The sequence below is a fragment of the Stenella coeruleoalba genome (genome assembly GCF_951394435.1).
Source record: "Stenella coeruleoalba genome assembly, contig: scaffold_109, whole genome shotgun sequence".
NCBI lineage: Eukaryota > Metazoa > Chordata > Mammalia > Artiodactyla > Delphinidae > Stenella > Stenella coeruleoalba.
Window position 1 is genome coordinate 525575 of NW_027646462.1, and position 19091 is coordinate 544665.

The 19091-nt window shown below is 43.7% G+C and overlaps 1 long non-coding RNA gene across 2 annotated transcripts in view; it reads left to right on the plus strand.

Moving 5' to 3' along the window:
• LOC307181088 overlaps positions 1-18869 on the plus strand; it is a 430747-nt gene extending 411878 nt beyond the window's left edge. The window contains exon 4 of one of the 2 annotated variants that reach the window (XR_013825866.1): positions 18785-18869. This is a non-coding gene — a long non-coding RNA (uncharacterized lncRNA). The remainder of the gene's footprint in view (positions 1-18784) is intronic. The other variant, XR_013825867.1, reaches the window with a different exon arrangement.
• Positions 18870-19091: the final 222 nt, after the last annotated feature.

Genomic DNA, 19091 nt, shown 5'->3' on the forward strand with positions numbered 1-19091 from the left:
GCGTCCCAAACTTTGGCGTGGCTGTGTCTTTTTGATTTTAATTTCCCTAAGCTATAGGACCATAAGTGGCATTGCCGTAGGCTCTGTTGCTTTGTTTTTTAGATGTTTCAGGAAACACCATACACTTCTCCCGAGTGGTTGTTGGCAATTTACATCCCGCCCATCAGCATAACAAGGCTCCCAGTTCTCCATGGCCTGTCCTGCCTTTCTGGATTTTACACTTTTTTCAGATGGCCCTTTTGACCGGGGGGAAGTGAGACTTCATTGTAGTGCAGATTTCCTTTGCAAGCTTGCTTGGTTGGCCAAAAAGGGCGTATGCGTTTTTTCCTGAATATATTCAGGAAAAAACGCATACGCCCTTTTTGGCCAAGTGCATCATTGTGGACGTTCTGCCTCTTTTCCTATGCTTTCAATGCAATTCCAGTCTACCTCCTGAAATCGGTTTCCTGCAATTCTGCCCCGCTTTCAAGTCCTCTTGGCAGCCTTACTTCAGTCTATTTTTGGACGATAGCTGTCATTTATAACTCTGCAGGTTTGTGAATTACAGTGCCCCTGAGCTCCTTTCTTCAACTCGCTTTCTTTTGAGCTGGCCGCAACACCGCAGGATGGCTTCAGGCCCTAATCTGGTTCTGGCATGGCATGCTGAGCCTTTGGTTAATTCCTCTTCCTGGTAGGAAATGAGAGTTAAATTTGCCCGTCCAGAAACCTCCAGCTAGTCTCCATTGGTTCTCGCTATTCCTGTTCATCTTCCGCAGAAATTGCAAACTGGGCCAAACAGGAGGTTAAAGGGACTGACTCTCCAAGTCGGGAGAGTGTTAGTAAAGCGTCTGGAATGTTGCACCCGAGTACCAGGGGAGGAAAACTGAGACATATTTGAACACGTCTCCCGATCACATGGTTGATCATACTCTAGGTTCCACATGCATGTTTTAGCTGAAGGAAGAATACCTTAAACCTGGGTAGTTGAAACCCGTGGAATGGGTACCATGCAATATGACTTCAAAGGGTCTTCATTTGCTCACCGAACCTCTCCAATCCTATCACTGCTGCGTTTATGCCCCTGTACACATGCTTGATTCTCTTTCGGAGACATAGGAATCCATAGGTTTTAAGATACTTACAAGTCAGGTACATTCTTAGGCGTTTAATATGCGGTGTTGAGTCCATTTCGTTGAGCAAGGAGTAGCTCTTGTCTATTCCATATTTGACTTAAGGAACTTTATCTGTGCTCATTTCAATCTCTGGTTTTATGCAGCACCCCAACTCACCTTTACCCTTAAGCAAGCATAAGTTGGTTTTCTAAATTTGAGACCCTGTTCTGTTCTGTAATTCAGTTCCTGTGTAGCCAAGTTTACATTCTGTGTATTACTGATATCTTATGATGTTTCTTTTTCTGTGTGACTTATTTCAGTTAGAATCATCATACCTGAATCCACTCATTGTGATGCTAAGGGCCTGATGACATAGATTTCATTGCTGAGTGATATTGCTTTGTAAGTAAATACCACAACTTCTTTATCCATTTTTCACTTTCTGCGATGTTGAACTTGTACTGTAAACGAGGTTCTTGTAAACAGAGGCGTCCCAAACTTTGGGGTGGCTGTGTCTGTTTGATTTTAATTTCCCTAAGCTATAGGACCATAAGTGACAGTGCCCTAGGTTCTGTTGCTTTGTTTTTTAGATGTTTCAGGAAACACCATACACTTCTCCCGAGTGTCTGTTGGCAATTTACATCCCGCCCATCAGCATAACAAGGCTTCCAGTTCTCCATGGCCTGTCCTGCCTTTCTGGATTTTACACTTTTTTCAGATGGCCCTTTTGACCGGGGGGAAGTGAGACTTCATTGTAGTGCAGATTTCCTTTGCAAGCTTGCTTGGTTGGCCAAAAAGGGCGTATGCGTTTTTTCCTGAATATATTCAGGAAAAAACCCATACGCCCTTTTTGGTCAAGTGCGTCATTGTGGACGTTCTGCCTCTTTTCCTATGCTTTCAATGCAATTCCAGTCTACCTCCTGAAATCGGTTTCCTGCAATTCTGCCCCGCTTTCAAGTCCTCTTGGCAGCCTTACTTCAGTCTATTTTTGGACGATAGCTGTCATTTATAACTCTGCAGGTTTGTGAATTACAGTGCCCATGAGCTCCTTTCTTCAACTCGCTTTCTTGTGACCTGGCCGCAACACCGCAGGATGGCTTCAGGCCCTAATCTGGTTCCGGCCCGGCCTGCTGAGCCTTTGGTTAATTCCTCTTCCTGGTGGGAAATGAGAGTTAAATTTGCCCGTCCAGACACCTCCAGCTAGCCTCTCATTGGTTCTCGCTATTCCTGTTCATCTTCCGCAGAAATTGCAAACTGGGCCAAACAGGAGGTTAAAGGGACTGACTCTCCAAGTGGGGAGAGTGTTAGTAAAGCGTCTGGAATGTTGCACCCGAGTACCAGGGTACGAAAACTGAGACATATTTGAACACGTCTCCCGATCACATGGTTGATCATACTCTAGGTTCCACATGCATGTTTTAGCTGAAGGAAGAATACCTTAAACCTGGGTAGTTGAAACCCGTGGAATGGGTACCATGCAATATGACTTCAAAGGGTCTTCATTTGCTCACCGAACCTCTCCAATCCTATCACTGCTGCGTTTATGCCCCTGTACACATGCTTGATTCTCTTTCGGAGACATAGCAATCCATAGGTTTTAAGATACTTACTAGTCAGGTACATTCTTAGGCGTTTAATATGCGGTGTTGAGTCCATTTCGTTGAGCAAGGAGTAGCTCTTGTCTATTCCATATTTGACTTAAGGAACTTTATCTGTGCTCATTTCAATCTCTGGTTTTATGCAGCACCCCAACTCACCTTTACCCTTAAGCAAGCATAAGTTGGTTTTCTAAATTTGAGACCCTGTTCTGTTCTGTAATTCAGTTCCTGTGTAGCCAAGTTTCCATTCCGTGTATTACTGATATCTTATGATGTTTCTTTTTCTGTGTGACTTACTTCAGTTAGAATCATCATACCTGAATCCACTCATTGTGCTGCTAAGGGCCTGATGACACAGATTTCATTGCTGAGTGATATTGCTTTGTAAGTAAATACCACAACTTCTTTATCCATTTTTCACTTTCTGCGATGTTGAACTTGTACTGTAAACGAGGTTCTTGTAAACAGAGCCGTTCCAAACTTTGGGGTGGCTGTGTCTTTTTGATTTTAATTTCCCTAAGCTATAGGACCATAAGTGGAAGTGCCCTAGGTTCTGTTGCTTTGTTTTTTAGATGTTTCAGGAAACACCATACACTTCTCCCGAGTGGTTGTTGGCAATTTACATCCCGCCCATCAGCATAACAAGGCTCCCAGTTCTCCATGGCCTGTCCTGCCTTTCTGGATTTTACACTTTTTTCAGATGGCCCTTTTGACCGGGGGGAAGTGAGACTTCATTGTAGTGTAGATTTCCTTTGCAAGTTTGCTTGATTGGCCAAAAAGGGCGTATGCGTTTTTTCCTGAATATATTCAGGAAAAAACGCATACGCCCTTTTTGGCCAAGTGCATCATTGTGGACGTTCTGCCTCTTTTCCTATGCTTTCAATGCAATTCCAGTCTACCTCCTGAAATCGGTTTCCTGCAATTCTGCCCCGCTTTCAAGTCCTCTTGGCAGCCTTACTTCAGTCTATTTTTGGACGATAGCTGTCATTTATAACTCTGCAGGTTTGTGAATTACAGTGCCCCTGAGCTCCTTTCTTCAACTCGCTTTCTTTTGAGCTGGCCACAACACCGCAGGATGGCTTCAGGCCCTAATCTGGTTCTGGCATGGCATGCTGAGCCTTTGGTTAATTCCTCTTCCTGGTAGGAAATGAGAGTTAAATTTGCCCGTCCAGACACCTCCAGCTAGTCTCCATTGGTTCTCGCTATTCCTGTTCATCTTCCGCAGAAATTGCAAACTGGGCCAAACAGGAGGTTAAAGGGACTGACTCTCCAAGTCGGGAGAGTGTTAGTAAAGCGTCTGGAATGTTGCACCCGAGTTCCAGGGTACGAAAACTGAGACATATTTGAACACGTCTCCCGATCTCATGGTTGATCATACTCTAGGTTCCACATGCATGTTTTAGCTGAAGGAAGAATACCTTAAACCTGGGTAGTTGAAACCCGTGGAATGGGTACCATGCAATATGACTTCAAAGGGTCTTCATTTGCTCACCGAACCTCTCCAATCCTATCACTGCTGCGTTTATGCCCCTGTACACATGCTTGATTCTCTTTCGGAGACATAGGAATCCATAGGTTTTAAGATACTTACAAGTCAGGTACATTCTTAGGCGTTTAATATGCGGTGTTGAGTCCATTTCGTTGAGCAAGGAGTAGCTCTTGTCTATTCCATATTTGGCTTAAGGAACTTTATCTGTGCTCATTTCAATCTCTGGTTTTATGCAGCACCCCAACTCACCTTTACCCTTAAGCAAGCATAAGTTGTTTTTCTAAATTTGAGTCCCTGTTCTGTTCTGTAATTCAGTTCCTGTGTAGCCAAGTTTACATTCCGTGTATTACTGATATCTTATGATGTTTCTTTTTCTGTGTGACTTACTTCAGTTAGAATCATCATACCTGAATCCACTCATTGTGCTGCTAAGGGCCTGATGACACAGATTTCATTGCTGAGTGATATTGCTTTGTAAGTAAATACCACAACTTCTTTATCCATTTTTCACTTTCTGCGATGTTGAACTTGTACTGTAAACGAGGTTCTTGTAAACAGAGGCGTCCCAAACTTTGGGGTGGCTGTGTCTGTTTGATTTTAATTTCCCTAAGCTATAGGACCATAAGTGACAGTGCCCTAGGTTCTGTTGCTTTGTTTTTTAGATGTTTCAGGAAACACCATACACTTCTCCCGAGTGGTTGTTGGCAATTTACATCCCGCCCATCAGCATAACAAGGCTCCCAGTTCTCCATGGCCTGTCCTGCCTTTCTGGATTTTACACTTTTTTCAGATGGCCCTTTTGACCGGGGGGAAGTGAGACTTCATTGTAGTGCAGATTTCCTTTGCAAGCTTGCTTGGTTGGCCAAAAAGGGCGTATGCGTTTTTTCCTGAATATATTCAGGAAAAAACGCATACGCCCTTTTTGGCCAAGTGCATCATTGTGGACGTTCTGCCTCTTTTCCTATGCTTTCAATGCAATTCCAGTCTACCTCCTGAAATCGGTTTCCTGCAATTCTGCCCCGCTTTCAAGTCCTCTTGGCAGCCTTACTTCAGTCTATTTTTGGACGATAGCTGTCATTTATAACTCTGCAGGTTTGTGAATTACAGTGCCCCTGAGCTCCTTTCTTCAACTCGCTTTCTTTTGAGCTGGCCGCAACACCGCAGGATGGCTTCAGGCCCTAATCTGGTTCTGGCATGGCATGCTGAGCCTTTGGTTAATTCCTCTTCCTGGTAGGAAATGAGAGTTAAATTTGCCCGTCCAGAAACCTCCAGCTAGTCTCCATTGGTTCTCGCTATTCCTGTTCATCTTCCGCAGAAATTGCAAACTGGGCCAAACAGGAGGTTAAAGGGACTGACTCTCCAAGTCGGGAGAGTGTTAGTAAAGCGTCTGGAATGTTGCACCCGAGTACCAGGGGAGGAAAACTGAGACATATTTGAACACGTCTCCCGATCACATGGTTGATCATACTCTAGGTTCCACATGCATGTTTTAGCTGAAGGAAGAATACCTTAAACCTGGGTAGTTGAAACCCGTGGAATGGGTACCATGCAATATGACTTCAAAGGGTCTTCATTTGCTCACCGAACCTCTCCAATCCTATCACTGCTGCGTTTATGCCCCTGTACACATGCTTGATTCTCTTTCGGAGACATAGGAATCCATAGGTTTTAAGATACTTACAAGTCAGGTACATTCTTAGGCGTTTAATATGCGGTGTTGAGTCCATTTCGTTGAGCAAGGAGTAGCTCTTGTCTATTCCATATTTGACTTAAGGAACTTTATCTGTGCTCATTTCAATCTCTGGTTTTATGCAGCACCCCAACTCACCTTTACCCTTAAGCAAGCATAAGTTGGTTTTCTAAATTTGAGACCCTGTTCTGTTCTGTAATTCAGTTCCTGTGTAGCCAAGTTTACATTCTGTGTATTACTGATATCTTATGATGTTTCTTTTTCTGTGTGACTTATTTCAGTTAGAATCATCATACCTGAATCCACTCATTGTGATGCTAAGGGCCTGATGACATAGATTTCATTGCTGAGTGATATTGCTTTGTAAGTAAATACCACAACTTCTTTATCCATTTTTCACTTTCTGCGATGTTGAACTTGTACTGTAAACGAGGTTCTTGTAAACAGAGGCGTCCCAAACTTTGGGGTGGCTGTGTCTGTTTGATTTTAATTTCCCTAAGCTATAGGACCATAAGTGACAGTGCCCTAGGTTCTGTTGCTTTGTTTTTTAGATGTTTCAGGAAACACCATACACTTCTCCCGAGTGTCTGTTGGCAATTTACATCCCGCCCATCAGCATAACAAGGCTTCCAGTTCTCCATGGCCTGTCCTGCCTTTCTGGATTTTACACTTTTTTCAGATGGCCCTTTTGACCGGGGGGAAGTGAGACTTCATTGTAGTGCAGATTTCCTTTGCAAGCTTGCTTGGTTGGCCAAAAAGGGCGTATGCGTTTTTTCCTGAATATATTCAGGAAAAAACCCATACGCCCTTTTTGGTCAAGTGCGTCATTGTGGACGTTCTGCCTCTTTTCCTATGCTTTCAATGCAATTCCAGTCTACCTCCTGAAATCGGTTTCCTGCAATTCTGCCCCGCTTTCAAGTCCTCTTGGCAGCCTTACTTCAGTCTATTTTTGGACGATAGCTGTCATTTATAACTCTGCAGGTTTGTGAATTACAGTGCCCATGAGCTCCTTTCTTCAACTCGCTTTCTTGTGACCTGGCCGCAACACCGCAGGATGGCTTCAGGCCCTAATCTGGTTCCGGCCCGGCATGCTGAGCCTTTGGTTAATTCCTCTTCCTGGTGGGAAATGAGAGTTAAATTTGCCCGTCCAGACACCTCCAGCTAGCCTCTCATTGGTTCTCGCTATTCCTGTTCATCTTCCGCAGAAATTGCAAACTGGGCCAAACAGGAGGTTAAAGGGACTGACTCTCCAAGTGGGGAGAGTGTTAGTAAAGCGTCTGGAATGTTGCACCCGAGTACCAGGGTACGAAAACTGAGACATATTTGAACACGTCTCCCGATCACATGGTTGATCATACTCTAGGTTCCACATGCATGTTTTAGCTGAAGGAAGAATACCTTAAACCTGGGTAGTTGAAACCCGTGGAATGGGTACCATGCAATATGACTTCAAAGGGTCTTCATTTGCTCACCGAACCTCTCCAATCCTATCACTGCTGCGTTTATGCCCCTGTACACATGCTTGATTCTCTTTCGGAGACATAGCAATCCATAGGTTTTAAGATACTTACTAGTCAGGTACATTCTTAGGCGTTTAATATGCGGTGTTGAGTCCATTTCGTTGAGCAAGGAGTAGCTCTTGTCTATTCCATATTTGACTTAAGGAACTTTATCTGTGCTCATTTCAATCTCTGGTTTTATGCAGCACCCCAACTCACCTTTACCCTTAAGCAAGCATAAGTTGGTTTTCTAAATTTGAGACCCTGTTCTGTTCTGTAATTCAGTTCCTGTGTAGCCAAGTTTCCATTCCGTGTATTACTGATATCTTATGATGTTTCTTTTTCTGTGTGACTTACTTCAGTTAGAATCATCATACCTGAATCCACTCATTGTGCTGCTAAGGGCCTGATGACACAGATTTCATTGCTGAGTGATATTGCTTTGTAAGTAAATACCACAACTTCTTTATCCATTTTTCACTTTCTGCGATGTTGAACTTGTACTGTAAACGAGGTTCTTGTAAACAGAGCCGTTCCAAACTTTGGGGTGGCTGTGTCTTTTTGATTTTAATTTCCCTAAGCTATAGGACCATAAGTGGAAGTGCCCTAGGTTCTGTTGCTTTGTTTTTTAGATGTTTCAGGAAACACCATACACTTCTCCCGAGTGGTTGTTGGCAATTTACATCCCGCCCATCAGCATAACAAGGCTCCCAGTTCTCCATGGCCTGTCCTGCCTTTCTGGATTTTACACTTTTTTCAGATGGCCCTTTTGACCGGGGGGAAGTGAGACTTCATTGTAGTGTAGATTTCCTTTGCAAGTTTGCTTGATTGGCCAAAAAGGGCGTATGCGTTTTTTCCTGAATATATTCAGGAAAAAACGCATACGCCCTTTTTGGCCAAGTGCATCATTGTGGACGTTCTGCCTCTTTTCCTATGCTTTCAATGCAATTCCAGTCTACCTCCTGAAATCGGTTTCCTGCAATTCTGCCCCGCTTTCAAGTCCTCTTGGCAGCCTTACTTCAGTCTATTTTTGGACGATAGCTGTCATTTATAACTCTGCAGGTTTGTGAATTACAGTGCCCCTGAGCTCCTTTCTTCAACTCGCTTTCTTTTGAGCTGGCCACAACACCGCAGGATGGCTTCAGGCCCTAATCTGGTTCTGGCATGGCATGCTGAGCCTTTGGTTAATTCCTCTTCCTGGTAGGAAATGAGAGTTAAATTTGCCCGTCCAGACACCTCCAGCTAGTCTCCATTGGTTCTCGCTATTCCTGTTCATCTTCCGCAGAAATTGCAAACTGGGCCAAACAGGAGGTTAAAGGGACTGACTCTCCAAGTCGGGAGAGTGTTAGTAAAGCGTCTGGAATGTTGCACCCGAGTTCCAGGGTACGAAAACTGAGACATATTTGAACACGTCTCCCGATCTCATGGTTGATCATACTCTAGGTTCCACATGCATGTTTTAGCTGAAGGAAGAATACCTTAAACCTGGGTAGTTGAAACCCGTGGAATGGGTACCATGCAATATGACTTCAAAGGGTCTTCATTTGCTCACCGAACCTCTCCAATCCTATCACTGCTGCGTTTATGCCCCTGTACACATGCTTGATTCTCTTTCGGAGACATAGGAATCCATAGGTTTTAAGATACTTACAAGTCAGGTACATTCTTAGGCGTTTAATATGCGGTGTTGAGTCCATTTCGTTGAGCAAGGAGTAGCTCTTGTCTATTCCATATTTGGCTTAAGGAACTTTATCTGTGCTCATTTCAATCTCTGGTTTTATGCAGCACCCCAACTCACCTTTACCCTTAAGCAAGCATAAGTTGTTTTTCTAAATTTGAGTCCCTGTTCTGTTCTGTAATTCAGTTCCTGTGTAGCCAAGTTTACATTCCGTGTATTACTGATATCTTATGATGTTTCTTTTTCTGTGTGACTTACTTCAGTTAGAATCATCATACCTGAATCCACTCATTGTGCTGCTAAGGGCCTGATGACACAGATTTCATTGCTGAGTGATATTGCTTTGTAAGTAAATACCACAACTTCTTTATCCATTTTTCACTTTCTGCGATGTTGAACTTGTACTGTAAACGAGGTTCTTGTAAACAGAGCCGTTCCAAACTTTGGGGTGGCTGTGTGTTTTTGATTTTAATTTCCCTAAGCTATAGGACCATAAGTGGAAGTGCCCTAGGTTCTGTTGCTTTGTTTTTTAGATGTTTCAGGAAACACCATACACTTCTCCTGAGTGGTTGTTGGCAATTTACATCCCGCCCATCAGCATAACAATGCTCCCAGTTCTCCATGGCCTGTCCTGCCTTTCTGGATTTTACACTTTTTTCAGATGGCCCTTTTGACCGGGGGGAAGTGAGACTTCATTGTAGTGCAGATTTTCATTGCAAGCTTGCTTGGTTGGCCAAAAAGGGCGTATGCGTTTTTTCCTGAATATATTCAGGAAAAAACGCATACGCCCTTTTTGGCCAAGTGCATCATTGTGGACGTTCTGCCTCTTTTCCTATGCTTTCAATGCAATTCCAGTCTACCTCCTGAAATCGGTTTCCTGCAATTCTGCCCCGCTTTCAAGTCCTATTGGCAGCCTTACTTCAGTATATTTTTGGACGATAGCTGTCATTTATAACTCTGCAGGTTTGTGAATTACAGTGCCCCTGAGCTCCTTTCTTCAACTCACTTTCTTTTGAGCTGGCCGCAACACCGCAGGATGGCTTCAGGCCCTAATCTGGTTCCGGTACGGCACGCTGAGCCTTTGGTTTTTTCCTCTTCCTGGTGGGAAATGAGAGTTAAATTTGCCCGTCCAGACACCTCCAGCTAGCCTCTCATTGGTTCTCGCTATTCCTGTTCATCTTCCGCAGAAATTGCAAACTGGGCCAAACAGGAGGTTAAAGGCGCTGACTCTCCAAGTGGGGAGAGTGTTAGTAAAGCGTCTGGAATGTTGCACCCGAGTACCAGGGGAGGAAAACTGAGACATATTTGAACACGTCTCCCGTTCACATGGTTGATCATACTTGGGTTCCACATGCATGTTTTAGCTGAAGGAAGAATACCTTAAAACTGGAGAGTTGAGACCCGTGGAATGGGTACCATGCAATATGACTTCAAAGGGTCTTCATTTGCTCACCGAACCTCTCCAATCCTATCACTGCTGCGTTTATGCCCCTGTACACATGCTTGATTCTCTTTCGGAGACATAGCAATCCATAGGTTTTAAGATACTTACTAGTCAGGTACATTCTTAGGCGTTTAATATGCGGTGTTGAGTCCATTTCGTTGAGCAAGGAGTAGCTCTTGTCTATTCCATATTTGACTTAAGGAACTTTATCTGTGCTCATTTCAATCTCTGGTTTTATGCAGCACCCCAACTCACCTTTACCCTTAAGCAAGCATAAGTTGGTTTTCTAAATTTGAGACCCTGTTCTGTTCTGTAATTCAGTTCCTGTGTAGCCAAGTTTACATTCTGTGTATTACTGATATCTTATGATGTTTCTTTTTCTGTGTTACTTATTTCAGTTAGAATCATCATACCTGAATCCACTCATTGTGATGCTAAGGGCCTGATGACATAGATTTCATTGCTGAGTGATATTGCTTTGTAAGTAAATACCACAACTTCTTTATCCATTTTTCACTTTCTGCGATGTTGAACTTGTACTGTAAACGAGGTTCTTGTAAACAGAGGCGTCCCAAACTTTGGGGTGGCTGTGTCTGTTTGATTTTAATTTCCCTAAGCTATAGGACCATAAGTGGCAGTGCCCTAGGCTCTGTTGCTTTGTTTTTTAGATGTTTCAGGAAACACCATACACTTCTCCCGAGTGTCTGTTGGCAATTTACATCCTGCCCATCAGCATAACAAGGCTCCCAGTTCTCCATGGCCTGTCCTGCCTTTCTGGATTTTACACTTTTTTCAGATGGCCCTTTTGACCGGGGGGAAGTGAGACTTCATTGTAGTGCAGATTTCCTTTGCAAGCTTGCTTGGTTGGCCAAAAAGTGAGTATGCGTTTTTTCCTGAATATATTCAGGAAAAAACGCATACGCCCTTTTTGGCCAAGTGCGTCATTGTGGACGTTCTGCCTCTTTTCCTATGCTTTCAATGCAATTCCAGTCTACCTCCTGAAATCGGTTTCCTGCAATTCTGCCCCGCTTTCAAGTCCTTTTGGCAGCCTTACTTCAGTCTATTTTTGGACGATAGCTGTCATTTATAACTCTGCAGGTTTGTGAATTACAGTGCCCCTGAGCTCCTTTCTTCAACTCGCTTTCTTGTGACCTGGCCGCAACACCGCAGGATGGCTTCAGGCCCTAATCTTGTTCCGGCCCGGCATGCTGAGCCTTTGGTTAATTCCTCTTCCTGGTGGGAAATGAGAGTTAAATTTGCCCGTCCAGACACCTCCAGCTAGCCTCTCATTGGTTCTCGCTATTCCTGTTCATCTTCCGCAGAAATTGCAAACTGGGCCAAACAGGAGGTTAAAGGGACTGACTCTCCAAGTGGGGAGAGTGTTAGTAAAGCGTCTGGAATGTTGCACCCGAGTACCAGGGTACGAAAACTGAGACATATTTGAACACGTCTCCCGATCACATGGTTGATCATACTCTAGGTTCCACATGCATGTTTTAGCTGAAGGAAGAATACCTTAAACCTGGGTAGTTGAAACCCGTGGAATGGGTACCATGCAATATGACTTCAAAGGGTCTTCATTTGCTCACCGAACCTCTCCAATCCTATCACTGCTGCGTTTATGCCCCTGTACACATGCTTGATTCTCTTTCGGAGACATAGCAATCCATAGGTTTTAAGATTCTTACTAGTCAGGTACATTCTTAGGCGTTTAATATGCGGTGTTGAGTCCATTTCGTTGAGCAAGGAGTAGCTCTTGTCTATTCCATATTTGACTTAAGGAACTTTATCTGTGCTCATTTCAATCTCTGGTTTTATGCAGCACCCCAACTCACCTTTACCCTTAAGCAAGCATAAGTTGGTTTTCTAAATTTGAGACCCTGTTCTGTTCTGTAATTCAGTTCCTGTTTAGCCAAGTTTCCATTCCGTGTATTACTGATATCTTATGATGTTTCTTTTTCTGTGTGACTTACTTCAGTTAGAATCATCATACCTGAATCCACTCATTGTGCTGCTAAGGGCCTGATGACACAGATTTCATTGCTGAGTGATATTGCTTTGTAAGTAAATACCACAACTTCTTTCTCCATTTTTCACTTTCTGCGATGTTGAACTTGTACTGTAAACGAGGTTCTTGTAAACAGAGCCGTTCCAAACTTTGGGGTGGCTGTGTCTTTTTGATTTTAATTTCTCTAAGCTATAGGACCATAAGTGGAAGTGCCCTAGGTTCTGTTGCTTTGTTTTTTAGATGTTTCAGGAAACACCATACACTTCTCCTGAGTGGTTGTTGGCAATTTACATCCCGCCCATCAGCATAACAAGGCTCCCAGTTCTCCATGGCCTGTCCTGCCTTTCTGGATTTTACACTTTTTTCAGATGGCCCTTTTGACCGGGGGGAAGTGAGACTTCATTGTAGTGCAGATTTCCTTTGCAAGCTTGCTTGGTTGGCCAAAAAGGGCGTATGCGTTTTTTCCTGAATATATTCAGGAAAAAACGCATACGCCCTTTTTGGCCAAGTGCATCATTGTGGACGTTCTGCCTCTTTTCCTATGCTTTCAATGCAATTCCAGTCTACCTCCTGAAATCGGTTTCCTGCAATTCTGCCCCGCTTTCAAGTCCTCTTGGCAGCCTTACTTCAGTCTATTTTTGGACGATAGCTGTCATTTATAACTCTGCAGGTTTGTGAATTACAGTGCCCCTGAGCTCCTTTCTTCAACTCGCTTTCTTTTGAGCTGGCCGCAACACCGCAGGATGGCTTCAGGCCCTAATCTGGTTCCGGTACGGCACGCTGAGCCTTTGGTTATTTCCTCTTCCTGGTGGGAAATGAGAGTTAAATTTGCCCGTCCAGACACCTCCAGCTAGCCTCTCATTGGTTCTCCCTATTCCTGTTCATCTTCTGCAGAAATTGCACACTGGGCCAAACAGGAGGTTAAAGGCGCTGACTCTCCAAGTGGGGAGAGTGTTAGTAAAGCGTCTGGAATGTTGCACCCGAGTACCAGGGGAGGAAAACTGAGACATATTTGAACACGTCTCCCGTTCACATGGTTGATCATACTTGGGTTCCACATGCATGTTTTAGCTGAAGGAAGAATACCTTAAACCTGGAGAGTTGAGACCCGTGTAATGGGTACCATGCAATATGACTTCAAAGGGTGTTCATTTGCTCACCGAACCTCTCCAATCCTATCACTGCTGCGTTTATGCCCCTGTACACATGCTTGATTCTCTTTCGGAGACATAGCAATCCATAGGTTTTAAGATACTTACTAGTCAGGTACATTCTTAGGCGTTTAATATGCGGTGTTGAGTCCATTTCGTTGAGCAAGGAGTAGCTCTTGTCTATTCCATATTTGACTTAAGGAACTTTATCTGTGCTCATTTCAATCTCTGGTTTTATGCAGCACCCCAACTCACCTTTACCCTTAAGCAAGAATAAGTTGGTTTTCTAAATTTGAGACCCTGTTCTGTTCTGTAATTCAGTTCCTGTGTAGCCAAGTTTACATTCCGTGTATTACTGATATCTCATGATGTTTCTTTTTCTGTGTGACTTATTTCAGTTAGAATCATCATACCTGAATCCACTCATTGTGCTGCTAAGGGCCTGATGACACAGATTTCATTGCTGAGTGATATTGCTTTGTAAGTAAATACCACAACTTCTTTATCCATTTTTCACTTTCTGCGATGTTGAACTTGTACTGTAAACGAGGTTCTTGTAAACAGAGCCGTTCCAAACTTTGGGGTGGCTGTGTCTTTTTGATTTCAATTTCCCTAAGCTATAGGACCATAAGTGGAAGTGCCCTAGGTTCTGTTGCTTTGTTTTTTAGATGTTTCAGGAAACACCATACACTTCTCCCGAGTGGTTGTTGGCAATTTACATTCCGCCCATCAGCATAACAAGGCTCCCAGTTCTCCATGGCCTGTCCTGCCTTTCTGGATTTTACACTTTTTTCAGATGGCCCTTTTGACCGGGGGGAAGTGAGACTTCATTGTAGTGCACATTTCCTTTGCAAGCTTGCTTGGTTGGCCAAAAAGGGCGTATGCGTTTTTTCCTGAATATATTCAGGAAAAAACGCATACGCCCTTTTTGGCCAAGTGCGTCATTGTGGACGTTCTGCCTCTTTTCCTATGCTTTCAATGCAATTCCAGTCTACCTCCTGAAATCGGTTTCCTGCAATTCTGCCCCGCTTTCAAGTCCTCTTGGCAGCCTTACTTCAGTCTATTTTTGGACGATAGCTGTCATTTATAACTCTGCAGGTTTTTGAATTACAGTGCCCCTGAGCTCCTTTCTTAAACTCGCTTTCTTGTGACCTGGCCGAAACACCGCAGGATGGCTTCAGGCCCTAATCTGGTTCCGGCCCGGCATGCTGAGCCTTTGGTTAATTCCTCTTCCTGGTGGGAAATGAGAGTTAAATTTGCCCGTCCAGACACCTCCAGCTAGCCTCTCATTGGTTCTCGCTATTCCTGTTCATCTTCCACAGAAATTGCAAACTGGGCCAAACAGGAGGTTAAAGGGACTGACTCTCCAAGTGGGGAGAGTGTTAGTAAAGCGTCTGGAATGTTGCACCCGAGTACCAGGGTACGAAAACTGAGACATATTTGAACACGTCTCCCGATCACATGGTTGATCATACTCTAGGTTCCACATGCATGTTTTAGCTGATGGAAGAATACCTTAAACCTGGGTAGTTGAAACCCGTGGAATGGGTACCATGCAATATGACTTCAAAGGGTCTTCATTTGCTCACCGAACCTCTCCAATCCTATCACTGCTGCGTTTATGCCCCTGTACACATGCTTGATTCTCTTTTGGAGACATAGCAATCCATAGGTTTTAAGATACTTACAAGTCAGGTACATTCTTAGGCGTTTAATATGCGGTGTTGAGTCCATTTCGTTGAGCAAGGAGTAGCTCTTGTCTATTCCATATTTGGCTTAAGGAACTTTATCTGTGCTCATTTCAATCTCTGGTTTTATGCAGCACCCCAACTCACCTTTACCCTTAAGCAAGCATAAGTTGTTTTTCTAAATTTGAGTCCCTGTTCTGTTCTGTAATTCAGTTCCTGTGTAGCCAAGTTTCCATTCCGTGTATTACTGATATCTTATGATGTTTCTTTTTCTGTGTGACTTACTTCAGTTAGAATCATCATACCTGAATCCACTCATTGTGCTGCTAAGGGCCTGATGACACAGATTTCATTGCTGAGTGATATTGCTTTGTAAGTAAATACCACAACTTCTTTATCCATTTTTCACTTTCTGCGATGTTGAACTTGTACTGTAAACGAGGTTCTTGTAAACAGAGCCGTTCCAAACTTTGGGGTGGCTGTGTCTTTTTGATTTTAATTTCCCTAAGCTATAGGACCATAAGTGGAAGTGCCCTAGGTTCTGTTGCTTTGTTTTTTAGATGTTTCAGGAAACACCATACACTTCTCCCGAGTGGTTGTTGGCAATTTACATCCCGCCCATCAGCATAACAAGGCTCCCAGTTCTCCATGGCCTGTCCTGCCTTTCTGGATTTTACACTTTTTTCAGATGGCCCTTTTGACCGGGGGGAAGTGAGACTTCATTGTAGTGCAGATTTCCTTTGCAAGCTTGCTTGGTTGGCCAAAAAGTGCGTATGCGTTTTTTCCTGAATATATTCAGGAAAAAACGCATACGCCCTTTTTGGCCAAGTGCATCATTGTGGACGTTCTGCCTCTTTTCCTATGCTTTCAATGCAATTCCAGTCTACCTCCTGAAATCGGTTTCCTGCAATTCTGCCCCGCTTTCAAGTGCTCTTGGCAGCCTTACTTCAGTCTATTTTTGGACGATAGCTGTCATTTATAACTCTGCAGGTTTGTGAATTACAGTGCCCCTGAGCTCCTTTCTTCAACTCGCTTTCTTTTGAGCTGGCCGCAACACCGCAGGATGGCTTCAGGCCCTAATCTGGTTCCGGTACGGCACGCTGAGCCTTTGGTTATTTCCTCTTCCTGGTGGGAAATGAGAGTTAAATTTGCCCGTCCAGACACCTCCAGCTAGCCTCTCATTGGTTCTCGCTATTCCTGTTCATCTTCCGCAGAAATTGCAAACTGGGCCAAACAGGAGGTTAAAGGCGCTGACTCTCCAAGTGGGGAAAGTGTTAGTAAAGCGTCTGGAATGTTGCACCCGAGTACCAGGGGAGGAAAAGTGAGACATATTTGAACACGTCTCCCGTTCACATGGTTGATCATACTTGGGTTCCACATGCATGTTTTAGCTGAAGGTAGAATACCTTAAACCTGGAGAGTTGAGACCCGTGTAATGGGTACCATGCAATATGACTTCAAAGGGTCTTCATTTGCTCACCGAACCTCTCCAATCCTATCACTGCTGCGTTTATGCCCCTGTACACATGCTTGATTCTCTTTCGGAGACATAGCAATCCATAGGTTTTAAGATACTTACTAGTCAGGTACATTCTTAGGCGTTTAATATGCGGTGTTGAGTCCATTTCGTTGAGCAAGGAGTAGCTCTTGTCTATTCCATATTTGACTTAAGGAACTTTATCTGTGCTCATTTCAATCTCTGGTTTTATGCAGCACCCCAACTCACCTTTACCCTTAAGCAAGCATAAGTTGTTTTTCTAAATTTGAGACCCTGTTCTGTTCTGTAATTCAGTTCCTGTGTAGCCAAGTTTACATTCCATGTATTACTGATATCTTATGATGTTTCTTTTTCTGTGTGACTTATTTCAGTTCGAATCATCATACCTGAATCCACTCATTGTGCTGCTAAGGGCCTGATGACACAGATTTCATTGCTGAGTGATATTGCTTTGTAAGTAAATACCACAACTTCTTTATCCATTTTTCACTTTCTGCGATGTTGAACTTGTACTGTAAACGAGGTTCTTGTAAACAGAGCCGTTCCAAACTTTGGGGTGGCTGTGTCTTTTTGATTTTAATTTCCCTAAGCTATAGGACCATAAGTGGAAGTGCCCTAGGTTCTGTTGCTTTGTTTTTTAGATGTTTCAGGAAACACCATACACTTCTCCCGAGTGGTTGTTGGCAATTTACATTCCGCCCATCAGCATAACAAGGCTCCCAGTACTCCATGGCCTGTCCTGCCTTTCTGGATTTTACACTTTTTTCAGATGGCCCTTTTGACCGGGGGGAAGTGAGACTTCATTGTAGTGCAGATTTCCTTTGCAAGCTTGCTTGGTTGGCCAAATAGGGCGTATGCGTTTTTTCCTGAATATATTCAGGGAAAAACGCATACGCCCTTTTTGGCCAAGTGCATCATTGTGGACGTTCTGCCTCTTTTCCTATGCTTTCAATGCAATTCCAGTCTACCTCCTGAAATCGGTTTCCTGCAATTCTGCCCCGCTTTCAAGTCCTCTTGGCAGCCTTACTTCAGTCTATTTTTGGACGATAGCTGTCATTTATAACTCTGCAGGTTTGTGAATTACAGTGCCCCTGAGCTCCTTTCTTCAACTTGCTTTCTTGTGACCTGGCCGCAACAACACAGGATGGCTTCAGGCCCTAATCTGGTTCTGGCACGGCACGCTGAGCCTTTGGTTATTTCCTCTTCCTGGTGGGAAATGAGAGTTAAATTTGCCCGTCCAGACACCTCCAGCTAGTCTCTCATTGGTTCTCGCTATTCCTGTTCCTCTTCCGCAGAAATTGCAAACTGGGCCAAACAGGAGGTTAAAGCGACTGACTCTCCAAGTGGGGAGAGTGTTAGTAAAGCGTCTGGAATGTTGCACCCGAGTACCAGGGTACGAAAACTGAGACATATTTGAACACGTCTCCCGTTCACATGGTTGATCATACTTGGGTTCCACATGCATGTTTTAGCTGAAGGAAGAATACCTTAAACCTGGAGAGTTGAGACCCGTGTATTGGGTACCATGCAATATGACTTCAAAGGGTCTTCATTTGCTCACCGAACCTCTCCAATCCTATCACTGCTGCGTTTATGCCCCTGTACACATGCTTGATTCTCTTTCGGAGACATAGCAATCCATAGGTTTTACGATACTTACTAGTCAGGTACATTCTTAGGCGTTTAATATGCGGTGTTGAGTCCATTTCGTTGAGCAAGGAGTAGCTCTTGTCTATTCCATATTTGACTTAAGGAACTTTATCTGTGCTCATTTCAATCTCTGGTTTTATGCAGCACCCCAACTCGCCTTTACCCTTAAGCAAGCATAAGTTGTTTTTCTAAATTTGAGACCCTGTTCTGTTCTGTAATTCAGTCCCTGTGTAGCCAAGTTTCCATTCCGTGTATTACTGATATCTTATGATGTTTCTTTTTCTGTGTGACTTATTTCAGTTAGAATCATCATACCTGAATACACTCATTGTGCTGCTAAGGACCTGATGACATAGATTTCATTGCTGAGTGATATTGCTTTGTAAGTGAATACCACAACTTCTTTATCCATTTTTCACTTTCTGCGATGTTGAACTTGTACTGTAAACGAGGTTCTTGTAAACAGAGCCGTTCCAAACTTTGGGGTGGCTGTGTCTTTTTGATTTTAATTTCCCTAAGCTATAGGACCATAAGTGGAAGTGCCCTAGTTTCTGTTGCTTTGTTTTTCAGATGTTTCAGGAAACACCATAGACTTCTCCCGAGTGGT